Here is a 13,839-nt window from a genome sequence, read left to right on the forward strand (position 1 = left end):
TAATTTGTCTGTATTGAATCCTCCCATATTTTCATTTTCTTTAAAATATTCAGTAAGATTAAAAAAGCCGTTCGACACCAAACAAGGTTTCAGACAAGGCGACTATCTATCGTGGGACTTCTTTAATCTACAGCTGGAGAAAATAATTCGAGTTACAGTGCTAAATCGAGAAGGTACAATCTTCTATAAGAGTGTTCAGCTGCTGGCGTACGTCGCTGATATTGACATCATTTGTTTCAATATCCGCGCAGTTAGTTCTGCTTTCCCCAGACTAAATAAGGAAGTGAAACAAATGGGTGAGGTAGTGAAAAGGGAAGACGAAATATCTCCTGTAATCAAACAAACAGTCGTCGCACTCGCGAATTGGCTCCCACGTCGCTGCTGACCGTCACAACTTCGAAATCGTAGATAATTTAGCTTATCTTGGAATCAGCATTAACACCAACAACAATGTCAGCCTAGAAAACCAACGCAGGATAACTCTTGGCAACAGCTGCTACTTCGGACTGAGTAGGCAATTGAAAAGTAAAATCATCTCTCGACGATCAAAAACCAAACTCTATAAGTCACTCATTATTCCCGTCCTGCTACATGGTGCAGAGGCATGGACGATGACAACATCTGATGAGTCGACGTTACGAGTTTTCGAGAGAAAGGTTCTGCGAAAGGTTTATGATTCTTTGCGCATTAGAAACGGCGAATACCGCAGTCGATGGAACGATGAGCTGTACGAGATGTACGGCTACACTGGCTAGGTCATGTCATCCATATGGATGAAAAAACTCAAGCTCTGATAGTATTCGACACAGTACTCGACGGGGGAAGCAGAGGAAGAGGAAGACCTCCACTCCGTTGAAAAGACCAGGTGGTGAAGGGTCTGGTTTCGCTTGGCATTTCCAATTGGCGCCAAACAGCGAAAAAAAAAGATAAATAAGAAGAAATGCTTTTCCAATTTGAAGAAAGGTCTATGGAAGTGAATGTCTTATGTTCACGGATGATCTTTGTTCTCGTTGGTAAACCAAAATCTAAGAATGTAAGTTCAAAAATATGCCTTTTCACTTAAATATACCTACCTACAACTGTTTCTAGGTACACTGACCCATTTTTCTACAAAAATTTATGCTTCAACTTTCAGTTTTCTATTACGTTTGCCCTCCTGCACCGCTGCATTGTGCAGGTGTGTCTACGAATGCCACCAATGTCACTAATTTTACAAAGCCACACAACTAGCCGTTTTCAGGTTTCAAGTTTTCAGCTAAGCCTTATGGTAACTATGAGTGCGTACATACATATATACAGATATGCCTATTGGGTGTATATTAGCACATTTAACCAACCGCTGCATGTCACCATGTGCATATCCGACAACACATATTCGTCTCAGCTGTATATTTGCACGACATAAGAGAGTTCGAGAGTTCTATCTGTTAATTGGGGTCATTCGTGTTTACTTTCATTAGTGGCTGAGGTGATGCGAGCGTTTATGCAGTTTATGCTGCTGCAGCTGCATCTCGTTACATTTGCATCTCGGCTTCGGTCTTCGTTCGCTGTACGGCGATTGCTTTAATGACAGCGCCGCTCTGTGAGCTTTGTTTCATTTACGACTGCATGCATTCGTTCAAATGTTTGCATGTTTGTACGTGTCACTTGTACGGCCGTTAAATGGTTCAAGTATAATGAAAGGAAAGTAAGCTCGTTTGCATTATGAACCGGCATATCGCCGGCAGAGTAAAAGTGTAGAAAATTACTGCAGCAGACGTAGAAAATCACCAAGCGTATGCAAATCGCCTGATATGACACACAACAAATGAGCGAGACTTTCAAAAGGACCGACCTGACCAAATGACCATCCACCCAGGCGGCTAATAGGCTGCAAAGCTTTTAGTGATACACCAACCGCTTCGGTGCATTCTTAATTATGTGAATCGAATCCAAGATTTAAGCCTAAACTTGAATAGCAATGCATATCGCGTTTCGAATAGAATAAACAAACAATAAAGTAAAAGGGAAATCTAAAACGGTAAAAAATTTACATACAAACAATTTTCACATAAATTAATATAACATATAACAATTTACATATCTATTTTTAGATCTAAATGAATCAGATGTGTAACTAATATTTAAATGAGCAATTCTTATTTAATTGCACATATATGTACATATGTACATATAAGTACATACTTATGTACGTATAAAAGTGAACCGATTTTGGGCCTTGGAGTTTTTGTTCAAATATTTATAACTTCAATGTTTTCTAAAATATAAATATTAAGGTTTACGGTTATTAAGGGTAGTCCATTTCGAGGTCCCTTACTTTTTTAAAGAAAAAACACAGAAACTTGAAATTTCTTGGGGAATGTTTATTATCATTCCAAAGAAAATTTTTTTGCATTCAATTTTTGAGCATTATCTCTTTCAAATGTTGGCCGCGGCTACGTCACAGATGGTCCATCCGTTGAGTCCAACTTTCGATGACTCGTTCGAGCATTTGGAATATTAACTGATGTTTTGCTCCAAGGCCTTAATCGATGTGGGATTGTCCGTAACGACTGTAGACTTTACATATCCCTACAGGAAAAAGTTTAACGGTGTGATATCACACGATCTTGGTAACCAATCGACCGGCCCGAAACGTGAAATTATCGGCACACCGAAGTATTCTCTCAATAAATCTGTTGATTGATGCGCCGAGATCACATGCTTCAATTTCAGGCAGTAAATAGTCAGTTATCATGGCGCGATAACTATTGCCATTAACAGTTACGTTCTCACCGGCTTCATTTTTGAAGAAATATGGACCGATGGTTCCACCGGCCCTCAAATCACACAAAACCGTTGTTTTTCTGGTTGAAATGACAAGCCTTTAATCTCTTCTGGTTGCTTTTTGTCTCAAATGTGGAAATTTTGCTTTTTTACTTATCCATTGAACCAGAAATGGTTCAAATTGTTTCGAAAACGTCGGATCTTCTTGGAACTTTTCAAGAGCCAATAGATCCAAACGATGTGGCTTGGGAAGGTCAACTTCTACTTGGATCAACCGTTTTTTAAAACAAAAGAAATAGCTATTTTGAAGTGATGATAAACGTATTAGAAAAGTTATGACATCACAAACAGAAAAAAATAATGGCCTTTTTGACATAGGAGGAACTTTTATATATAGATTTTCCCACGATCATTGAGCCTCTGATACTTGGCGGCATAGCCGAAATGCTGTGAAAATTAACACAATAGATGATTATCAACAGAATTACTACAGCATCACACGACTCAACGACACATAGAAGCTATGTAAGCAGAAGAAATCCTCAAGGAGGTATCCCTTTACCCCTTTTATGGGTGGTGGCATTTCAAAAAATATTACTTCAACTTAACGGAGGAAGAGTGAAAGCAGTAGCATATGTGGACGATATAGTGTGAGACTAGGGAAAAAGCCTTACGAAGAGGTTAACCCTAGTAGGACTGAGTTGATGCTGCTTACGAATAAAGCCGAAATATCTTAATTTCCTCAACGTTCCCTCAGTCGGTGCACCTACAATTTGCTTGTGCCTCTCAAGAATATATGTAGGGGTCGAGATCGATATAAAACTGTGCGGGAAAATCAAAAATGGGAAATAAATTGAAAAAGCTTATAGGCATATAATACGTGCAAGAAAATACTCAGCAAGTTCTACTGAATAACTGCGATAGGATACAAAAATCTACAATATGCACAGATAGTCAAGCGGCACTCCTAACCTAGTTGTCTCCAAAAATTAATTTCAGCATAATCAATAAATGTAGGAAGCTTTAAGCTCACTAATTGATCAATTCTATCACATTTTCCGTAACGGGAAAGCAGACGAGTTGGCTAAGTCAAGAGCCTATCTAGACGAATCCAAGGCAGAGATAATAGGAACGATCAGATATGGCCAAAATATCAAGACAAGAACCAAGACCTAATTAAATCGGTTCAGGAAAAGAATATATAGATTTACTAGCTTGCATCCGAAGGAAAAGGTTTTGCTAGTTCGTTCAGGCATAGTTGATTTAAGGTTACTTAAAAAGAAAAGCAGATGTCTTCTTGAAATCTTTATTTATCAAAATTAAGTTCTTGAATGCCTTTTTTATTTGACAAGATAACTTCACGAAATTTGACATGGATTAATGCCAAAGATTTTTCCAGTCCTCGAAACATTTAAGCTCTTTTTTTAATGGCTTCTTCAGCGAATTTTATGTTATCTTTTCGATCGACTGAAAACGGCTTCCATGAAGCGGCAATTTCAGTTTGCATAAAAGGAAAGAATCACAAGGAGCCAAATCTGGTGAATACCGTAGTTGATCGTGGCTCGATGCGATGGTGTATTATCATCGCGTAAAATCCATGAATTGTTCTTCCACAATTCCGACCGTTTCCGACGGATGTACTCATGTAAACGCCTCAAACCGCAAATAGACCGTCCGTCCCTCCGGAACAAATTCATCATGCACCAAATCACGAATATCGAAAAACACAATGAGCATCACCTTGATTTATGAGCGGCTTTGGCGTGTTTTTTTGGTTTCCGCTCGTTTATTTTCCTTTCATTCCAATGATTGTTGATTTGTTTGCATGTCAAACTCATAAACCTATGTCTCATCGGCAGTTATAATGCTCTTCATGAATGTGAGATCGGAATTAGCACTATCAAGCATGTCCAATGACCCCTGTTTACGTTACTCTTTTTGAAAAAAATTCTGCTTTACAGGGGCGAGTCGAGCAAGAACGCATTTCATACCCAAGATATCCACTAAAATTATTCGAACGGACCGGCGAGAGATGTCGAGATCTCTTGCCATCTCTCTAACACTTACATACCTGACGATTTTCAAGCACCATATCTTTTTTTAATATTTTCATCAGTTGAAGAGACCGAAGCTCGTCCAGAACGAGGCATGTCTTAGCGATCTCTCGACCGAGGCTTTGTACCACTCGTAGGCTTGCGTTTTTGAAAAACTGAATCACCATAAGCCTTTTACAACATTCGCAACGATTCTGCACACAAAATTTAGTTAGAAATAAAAAATTTGAGAAAAAACCTTTGTTCGATACTTTAATCCATTGTAAAAATCGCAACGCACTATCAGGTGTTCCGACTTTAGCAGCTGCTGTAAACAAACTAGTTGACAGATGGCGCTCATATTTGGCATAGTAATTACGGACAGTCCTACCAACTTAGAAAAATAAATTTTTAATTTAATTATAATTTCCGCGTGCAGTTTTGTATGGATGTAGCTGCCATACAAACCGAACGATCAACATTAAATTCTTGTATGGAAACTCATTTATTTGTGAAGGTGTTCTAGCTCCGGTGCAACCGAAATTAATATTTTCTTATTATTCTAATATATAATATTTTAACAATTTTCTCATGGCTACTTGCTAACATAAGAAAATACCGAATTTCAATTTAAATCAGGAAATGACAGGTAATCCATCAGCGTCAACTGTCATATTAATTCAAATCCTTCAATTTGCTACACGACACAACCTCATCAACGACGCTTTCACACATATTTACGTTGTGCATTCTTGTTGCTATTTTTATTTATCCAACACTAATAGCATACAGTTTTATTTTAAGCGAATGCATTTGACCAAAATGGAATTGGCGAAGCAGCGTAACAAAATAAACAGCATTAATGCAACACTCGCCATAGTTGCAACATCCAGCCAGCCATCTATGGCTGATGCTTGTGTATTTGTACACTGTCCGGTTGTTGCGTTGCACGCCATCGCTCCACCGTGAACTTGACATTGCAACGCATTGTGTTGCAAGCAAACTTGGCTCAAATTGTATGCCGGCCGGCGAATTTCGCCAAAGCGTTTGCCGAACGTATAAAACAACTTTTTGCTGCATATAACTTTTATAAATAAAATGCACAAATACGTGTATATAATGTTATATGTATATATGTGACTATGTTGCAAGCCTTGTACAACCGCTTTTAATTTCCCACTGGCGGCGGCATTGGCGGCTTTTGTTCCGTCTGGTGCTCTGTGCCGCTGTTGGGTTACTTGCGATTGCAGCATCATTTGATTTCATTTGCTTTTGCAGCGTCCGTCCGTTCACTTACTATTTGCCTCGTTAAGGCAGAATTTGTGCAACAAGTTATTCTTGTTTACAAATGGCAATGTGGCAATGTGCATGGGTGTGTCCTTTTTGATTGAGAGTCATGCGTGTAAGAGTGCTTCCTTTTGGCCACTTCTGAAAAGTGCTTTCTGTTTGATTTCCTTTGGTCACCGATTTTGTCTGCTGGTTTCTTGAGATCATACGAACAAACACATACAAACATACATATGTACACACAAAAGTGTTCACTTAAGCGAAATCCGGTCTGACGGCTCATAAGGTTGACCGCTGGTAGCCAAAGCGAATATGGGTGCGTGTGAAGTGATAAAATATTACTCGGTGGGGACATTGACCTTTTCGCAAAAATTTTCAATTCGTTAAGTTCGTTTGAAACTGGATAATTAATAGCGAGTACTGGAGCAAATAATCGACAAATGAGTTTTCCATTTACAGGTAAAGTACTAGTAGTTAATATTTACTAGTATTATTATTATTATACATATTTGATACTACATCATCGTTCCTCTCAAAGCGTTTTTATATGGCACATCGTAGATAGCTTCAGTTGTTTATGGATGCTCAGAAAGCATGATAAAGACGAGATTGCAACACATCCGTCACGTGCAAACTATTTAGTTCGAAACCTTGCGATCAAAGAAGAGTGTTTATGATTAGACACTGCCAAACCAGTAAATATATATCTGGTAAATGTCGCTCTGAGCAGGAACATACCATATTTTGAATTAAAAGCAGCCTGAACTCAAGACAAGTCGAGGCGAAAAATTCCATACAGAAGCTTAATTTTGATCGTTCAGTGCGCAGTCCGAATCGCTGAGCAGCTTTTTGGGAAGAAAAGGACATCGGTAAAATTTCAGATCGATATCTCAAAAACTGAAGGTCTACTTCGGGTAGATATAGTTAGACGGACATAGAGACATGGCTAAATAAACTGAAATCGTTACGCTTATCATTTATACTTGTATATACATATATTTCAAAGGGTTTGTGGCAAGCTTAATGTAATGAGTGATCCACTTCGAGGTTCCCCACTTTTTTAAAGAAAAACACAGCAACATCAAATTTATTATCATTTGAAAGAACATTTATGGCATTTATTTTTTGAAGATTATCTCTTTCAAATGTTGGCCATGGCTACGTCTCAGATGACTCGTTTGAGCATTTCTACTGGTAACTGGCGATTGACACGCGTGATGTTTTGCTCCAAGGCCGGTCGAAGCGGGATTGTTCGCATAGAATTTAGACTTCACATATCCCTACAGGATAATGGCTAACGGTGTGATATCACACGATCTTGGTGGCCAATCGACCGGCGTAAAACGTGAAATCATCTGGTCACCGAAGTGTTCTCTCAATAAGTCCATTGATTTATGCGATGTATGGGAAGTGGCGTCGTCTTGTTGAAACCAAATGTCGCCGAGCTCACGAGCTTCAATTTCAGACATTCGATCGATAACGATCGCCATTGATGGTTACGTTCTTATCGGCATCATTTTTGAAGAAATCTGGACCGACGAATCCACCGGTCCACAAACCACACCAAACCGTTGTTTTTTCTGAATCAAATTACAGCTCTTGACTCTCTTCGGGTTGCTCTTCGTCCCAAATGCGGCAATTTTGCTTGTTTTCATACCCATTGAGTCAGAAACGGACCTTAACGCTGAACAAAATTTGGCTCGAAAACGTCAGATCTTTTTGGAACTTTTCAAGAGCCCATATGTAGATCGAAGTGATGTCGCTTGGGAATTTACACAGTTACAATTTACATTTTTACAGTTATTGTAATAAAGTTAAACGACTTGAAATGCCAAGCAATACTGAACAAAAATTGACACGACACACGCGTGATCTGTCGAAAAAAGAATATTAAAAAAAAGTACTTCTACTTGGGAATGACAATCATAGACATGTGCGGGTCCGCTCCAATAATGTAGAACCGCTTGTACTGGGAATGAGTTAACTTTCTGCTATTGCATAACTCTTGTAAAGAGTGTCTCACTGGTTTTTTTGTAACCTATTTTATAGTATCTTTTTGGGTTACTCCATTTAGATAAAATATATGATGACATACCTATCAATTTTCATTAATTTATAACTTTGAGAATGGTGTCTAATAACATCTTTCATTACACACCTAATAATGATAGACTACAAGATAACGCTTTTATCAGTTTAGCTCATTTAAAGATATCTCTTTTTGACGAAATCATACTAAAATTGCTCTTCTAAGTATGAAAAGCAATTTGTGTACTTTTGTTGAGTGAGATTGCCACAAATATTTCTATTTCGAAATAAAAAGTTATGGCTTAATTTTAATACGTGCTAGAGTTTCTTAGCTCTATGCAATGCAAATTTTTAAGACTTTCTTTCAAGAACGCAATATTTGAAACGAATTAAATCGGTCGTTATGAGACAGAAATTTCCGGAAAAAAGAGTAAATAATCCAGATTTTGAAGTGACTCGCATGAAAGTATAAATCTCATTAGGTTCAACGTTTCTCGAGTCTCCTGATATTAAAGACCTCTGCTCTAACGAACGCTGCATTTTCGGCTTGCACCACTCACAGCAACACGTCGCGCGAAAATGTTTGTTCTGTCTCTCCAGGTGCTCGAAGACAACTGACCAGCCGCTCGTTCGTTAGCTAGGAACGCCCTCTACCGTATCCAGCACGCTGCGAAATACAGTTGCGGAGGAAAAAATCAGACCTATTACTTTCCGAACAAACCTTGTAATTGTAATCCCTTCACGTTTTCATCGAATATTGAATACATAATTATTTCGCAACATTCGTTAATATGCAGATTTACAAAAATATTTCGAAAGTCTTCAAACATAGACTCTACAAAAGAAATTTTAATATGTGAATTTACTTTTTTTCGCAAAAACTGTTGTTTTTGCAATTACATCATTTTTAAATATTATTCAAAAAGCACTTTTCGACTTCTTTATTTCTTATAATATGTTTATATGTAAATGAGGTTAAGGTCACCTTTGTTATACCATTAGCGCATTATTGTTTTGTTGTAGGTGGACTTTGGAATAACTCAAATTTCCACTTGCGTATTCACCTTCTTCCGCTGTCATCCACCTGTGGGAGTAAGCAAATCTATTTGCTTTGCAAACAATATTTAGCTCTGCGATTGACAAATTTTGATTTGTTTATATTTGCAATTACGCTAATTAAGCTGCTCAAAAAATATCCAGTACATTCATCGAAATTTTGACACCTTTTAATTATTTTGTTTGCAAGTTTTTTTACATGGTTTGTCATAATTTTAGATGAATGTCTCGTCCCTCCCCCACTAACATTTAAATAGCACAAAAATTGTATTTTCTTTGATTTTATATTGATTGCATCACATTAGTACGTTTGTAAGTGTGTAAAACTTTCATTCAAAGCCGCGTCATTTGAAGCTGTTCGCACAATGATATGACAATGATTTGACAAGTGTCAAAATGTGATTAAACCAAAAATGGCAATCGAAATCTATAGTTTTTTTTATTCTGGCTCATGACACATATTTTTATGTGCATACTTATGCATTTGTACATATGTCATGTATATGTATTTACTTATATTTACACTTGAAGGTAAATCCAAATAAATTTTCGTAATGAAATTGGTGCTTGTAAGAGAGCCTCTCTGTTCCCCCTGCAGCTATTGCCTTCTTTATGTTGGTTACCTTTTATATTTTGTGATTAGAGAACTAAAACAAAATTTAATCAACCAAATTCTCCATTAAGATTGAGGTATCTCCGAAACATCCATTCTGAACACAACAACCGCCTCTTCTCGATGTCCAAAAACTTTGACCCTTTAGTTCATTTTTTTACGTACGGGAATGAAAATAAGTCATTTGGTGGTAAGTCAGAACTTTACTGAGGATTACTCATCAAATCGATGTTTTGAATGCTTGTCATGGTGAAGAGATATCCGTCTTCTGCAGTTGGTTTTCCTGATTTTTTGAAACACAACTGGCAAACAAATGATTGTGTACCACTCAGAATTTACTGTTCTGTGTTGTTCTAGTGGTATGATTGCGATATATCGAAAAAAATAGGCAACCATTTGCTTGGAAGTGCTTCGTGCGCAACAACTTTTGTGTGGAAACACATGTAAAGTCGACTGATCTTTAGAACGTGGGCAAGACGAAACACAGGGTTTGTGCGGTAAGTAATAGGACTGATTTTCTTCCGCCGCGACTGTACTTCGGAGCGTGCGCGCACCAACTGGATTCGGTAGAGGGCGTTCCTAGCTAACGAACGAGCGGCTGGTCAGTTGTCTCCGAGCACCTGGAGAATTAGGACAAGCATTTTCGCGCGACATGTTCCTGTGAATGGTGCAAGCCGAAAATACAACGTTCATAAGTCCTCAAGAGACTCAAACGATCGGGTCAATCGGGTCCGACAAGACAATGCAGCCGATTGAAAGTTGCACCACGACAACGCCCCGGCTCACACCGCCTTTCTTGTGAACAGATATGTACCTAACCAAGGCCGGCAGCCCAACGCTTCCGCAGCGCCCTACAGCCCAGATGCGGCCTAACGGAACTTTTTTGGTTTCCTTGCCTGGAAAGGCCGATAAAAGGCAAACATTTTAAGATGAAAGAGGTTGATCCAATCAACATGCACCTGGGCTCAAGGCTATTCCGGAGAAGGCCTACCGTGACGCCTTCAATGCTTGGAAATCGCGCTGGCAGCGCTGCATCGACTATTTTGAAAATTTTAAGGAACTGTAACGATTGGTTCGACTCAGTCCTATTACTTTCCGGACAAACCCTTTATAACCTCTTATATACACGTAATTATCTCGGCATATAAAAATTTGCTTTCCAGCAATTCTACTATTAATTGATACAAATCAAATCGTCCTAAAGCTATTAGTTAAATTTTGATGAGATCAATTAATTAGTTATTCCACAGCTATTCGCCGCCATAAAAGTGCGCTAATAAAACACCTAACGGGATCATCAAAATTTTATGGCAAGTTAAAAACTCGATCAGCGGCTGCCTTCTCCCTTTTGATGGAGCCCATTGAAGTGCGCTAAATGAAAGTAAAAGCAGTTACCTATCAAATAGAAATTAAATGGAATCGGCAATAAAGGTGTGTGTGTATCTTTTGCTTTTGCGCTAAATTCACTTAAAAATCTGCCAGCGTACAGGTGTTACGTAAACAGATGGTCAATTGAATCTGGGCGTCTACCCACCACTTACGTATATGTATGTTTGTATGCAAGTCCAGCGATATTTACAGAAACCACAAAGCACGTGTAAATGTTTGTATGTGGCGCATATAAAGAGCATTCGTCAAAGAAGATAACTAAATATCAGTGACTAAAACGTTGTAGTTGTCAATTAGTGTTGTATTAATCTGAGCAGGTGCTAGCGGTGAACGCTGCCTGAATGCACACCGCTCCAAATGTACATATGTATGTAGGTAAAATGTGTATATTAGTGGCAAATGAGTTTTTTCACAGCTTTTAACTGTATTGTATTGAAGCCCAACACTCACAATGAATGCGAATGCTTGGAAAGATTATCGCCAAGCAGTTGATAGCCGCGTGCAAACGCCTTGCATATTGATTTGTTTGGCTGAAAGGCTGCCAATTGGCGGATAATGACAGTTTACTGCTACCGTTAAACTTCCGTTTTACTTACTACTCGTAAGCGATTCAGTGTTTGAACTGTTGACAGAGCCAAGCGGAGACGCACTGTTGACTATTTAAAAAGGAAAGTAAATTTCTTTTAAATGGCAAATGAAAATAATAATAATCCCAAATGGCACAGTGTGTGGTGGAGAAAATTATTGGTGACACTGTAATTATTGGCATATCCATGGTGAAAATACTGCAGAGAACTCCCAAAAGTTAGTAGTATAGGTGTTATTAAAGCCCATCGTCGCAAGGTGGCAAGTGCAAGTCAATTTGTTTGCTGTGATCATTTTGCAAATTATCCTTAAAGCTAACTGTCGCAAAACAACAAAAATTAAGTAGAATTTAAAAAATCGGGTCTTATGAATTGTACATTATTTTCTTGACACACTTTATGTCCCGCAATCCCTTCGAGGCCGTGACAATAAAACGCATGCACATTTTTTTCGGGACTCCAGTCCCGATCTTGGCAATTCTTTATGTCTTTACGGCATTACATCTTCCCTGATCCGTCTTTTAACTGTTTCGAAAATTTAATTGTATACCGTTTTTAGTCATTTACGTATTTCTTGTACTGGTATTTCGATTCCTGGAATTCCCTTGCGTCCTTTTAGGCAGCCTTATTGTCTTAATTGCCGCCTGGCTGTCGGCGTTTATATTGATCTTCTTTGTTGTTTCCTGACCATAAGACTTTCGAGTTTTCCTACCATCAGGGTGAGTAACTTATCCAGTGCAGCCGTTGGAGTGGTTCTCAACGCTTCCTTTTTGCAGAAATCAGCGATTTGTAGTATCCGCTCCAAAGCTTTTCCGTATAAGATTTTGCTGACAACGGTCCACCACACCATATTGGCTCGACTACAGCTGTGTAACACTAATGCATAAGCCCAGTTGATATACTACATGTATACCCTAGTATTTCCTTATGTGCATATAGGACACCACCCCCAGCCTTTTTTACTGCCTTTTCCATATTAACTTTTCATATCAGTTTACATATCGAGATGTAGGGGGAAGAATCGAAAGCCGGAGTGCGGAACTTTAGTCCGTTAAACCCCTACTCCCAACTCAAGATTCTCCCACGGAACCACCGATTTAGCATTACTTCGTGGGAGGAACAGGACATTTAGGTCTCCTCTATTGTGCGGACTGACGGACGCCTAATCTGTTGAAAATTTCTGAGTTTTGTCATTATGAAAGTACACACTTCGTAACAGCTTTCCATTTCTCAGTTGACTGAAACATGAGTGTCGTTAAATTATAATCCGTAAAACTACCTCCGAGTGTGATTTTCAGTTTTTCCCTTGGATTTGAAAAGCGAGGGCAATAAAATAATACATGTCCATGTATACTCTATACTCTATACACGTCGGACACTTCGTACTAATGTCATTGTGGAATCTATAAAGATAGCTTCTAAAGTACCCATATTCACCAGGTATTTGGGTCAGATGGAAATCCAGGTTCCTCTCCTCTCTCTGTCCTCGTTTCCGTGCTTACTCTTTCAATGCTTTGAGGTACCGTTAGCCGTGGCGTACTGTGTTTCTATGATGATTATAATCACAATTATGGGTAACTATCTATATTTTTGCAAACCAAATGAATTATTTTAGCAAAATGTGTTCCCAGTTTACCCAGAGCCAACGCAGAGGAAAACTTCGTATAAACGAACAATGAGAACAACATTCCATAGTGAGTTTGCGAACCACCTAAACTGTACTATCATCCAGCAGGTGGCGCGGTAGTCTAAAGATTTCTCTTTGAAGTTGTATAATTGCTGTACCTCGAATGTGCATGGAAAAAATTAGTTTCAAAGCACGTGAGAGTTCTTTATAGTTCTGCAACATATTTTTGTATAACTGAAGAACTAGAAACAGAATTTTTTGTTAACTTTAATACTTGTAACACAATTCCTACCGAAGCAACCCTGGCGTCGCTCACATCACTAATTCTCAATTCTGCTTTGTGCTATCGTTCCCGCTCACGCACACTCTCTTACTACACCACATTAAACATTTGTGTGCGTTCGTGACATTTCGGCTGTCATTTGGCCACTGTTTACAAGCAGTGTATAGAAAAAA

This window comes from Bactrocera neohumeralis, chromosome 6 (assembly GCF_024586455.1).
Source record: "Bactrocera neohumeralis isolate Rockhampton chromosome 6, APGP_CSIRO_Bneo_wtdbg2-racon-allhic-juicebox.fasta_v2, whole genome shotgun sequence".
Taxonomy (NCBI): domain Eukaryota; kingdom Metazoa; phylum Arthropoda; class Insecta; order Diptera; family Tephritidae; genus Bactrocera; species Bactrocera neohumeralis.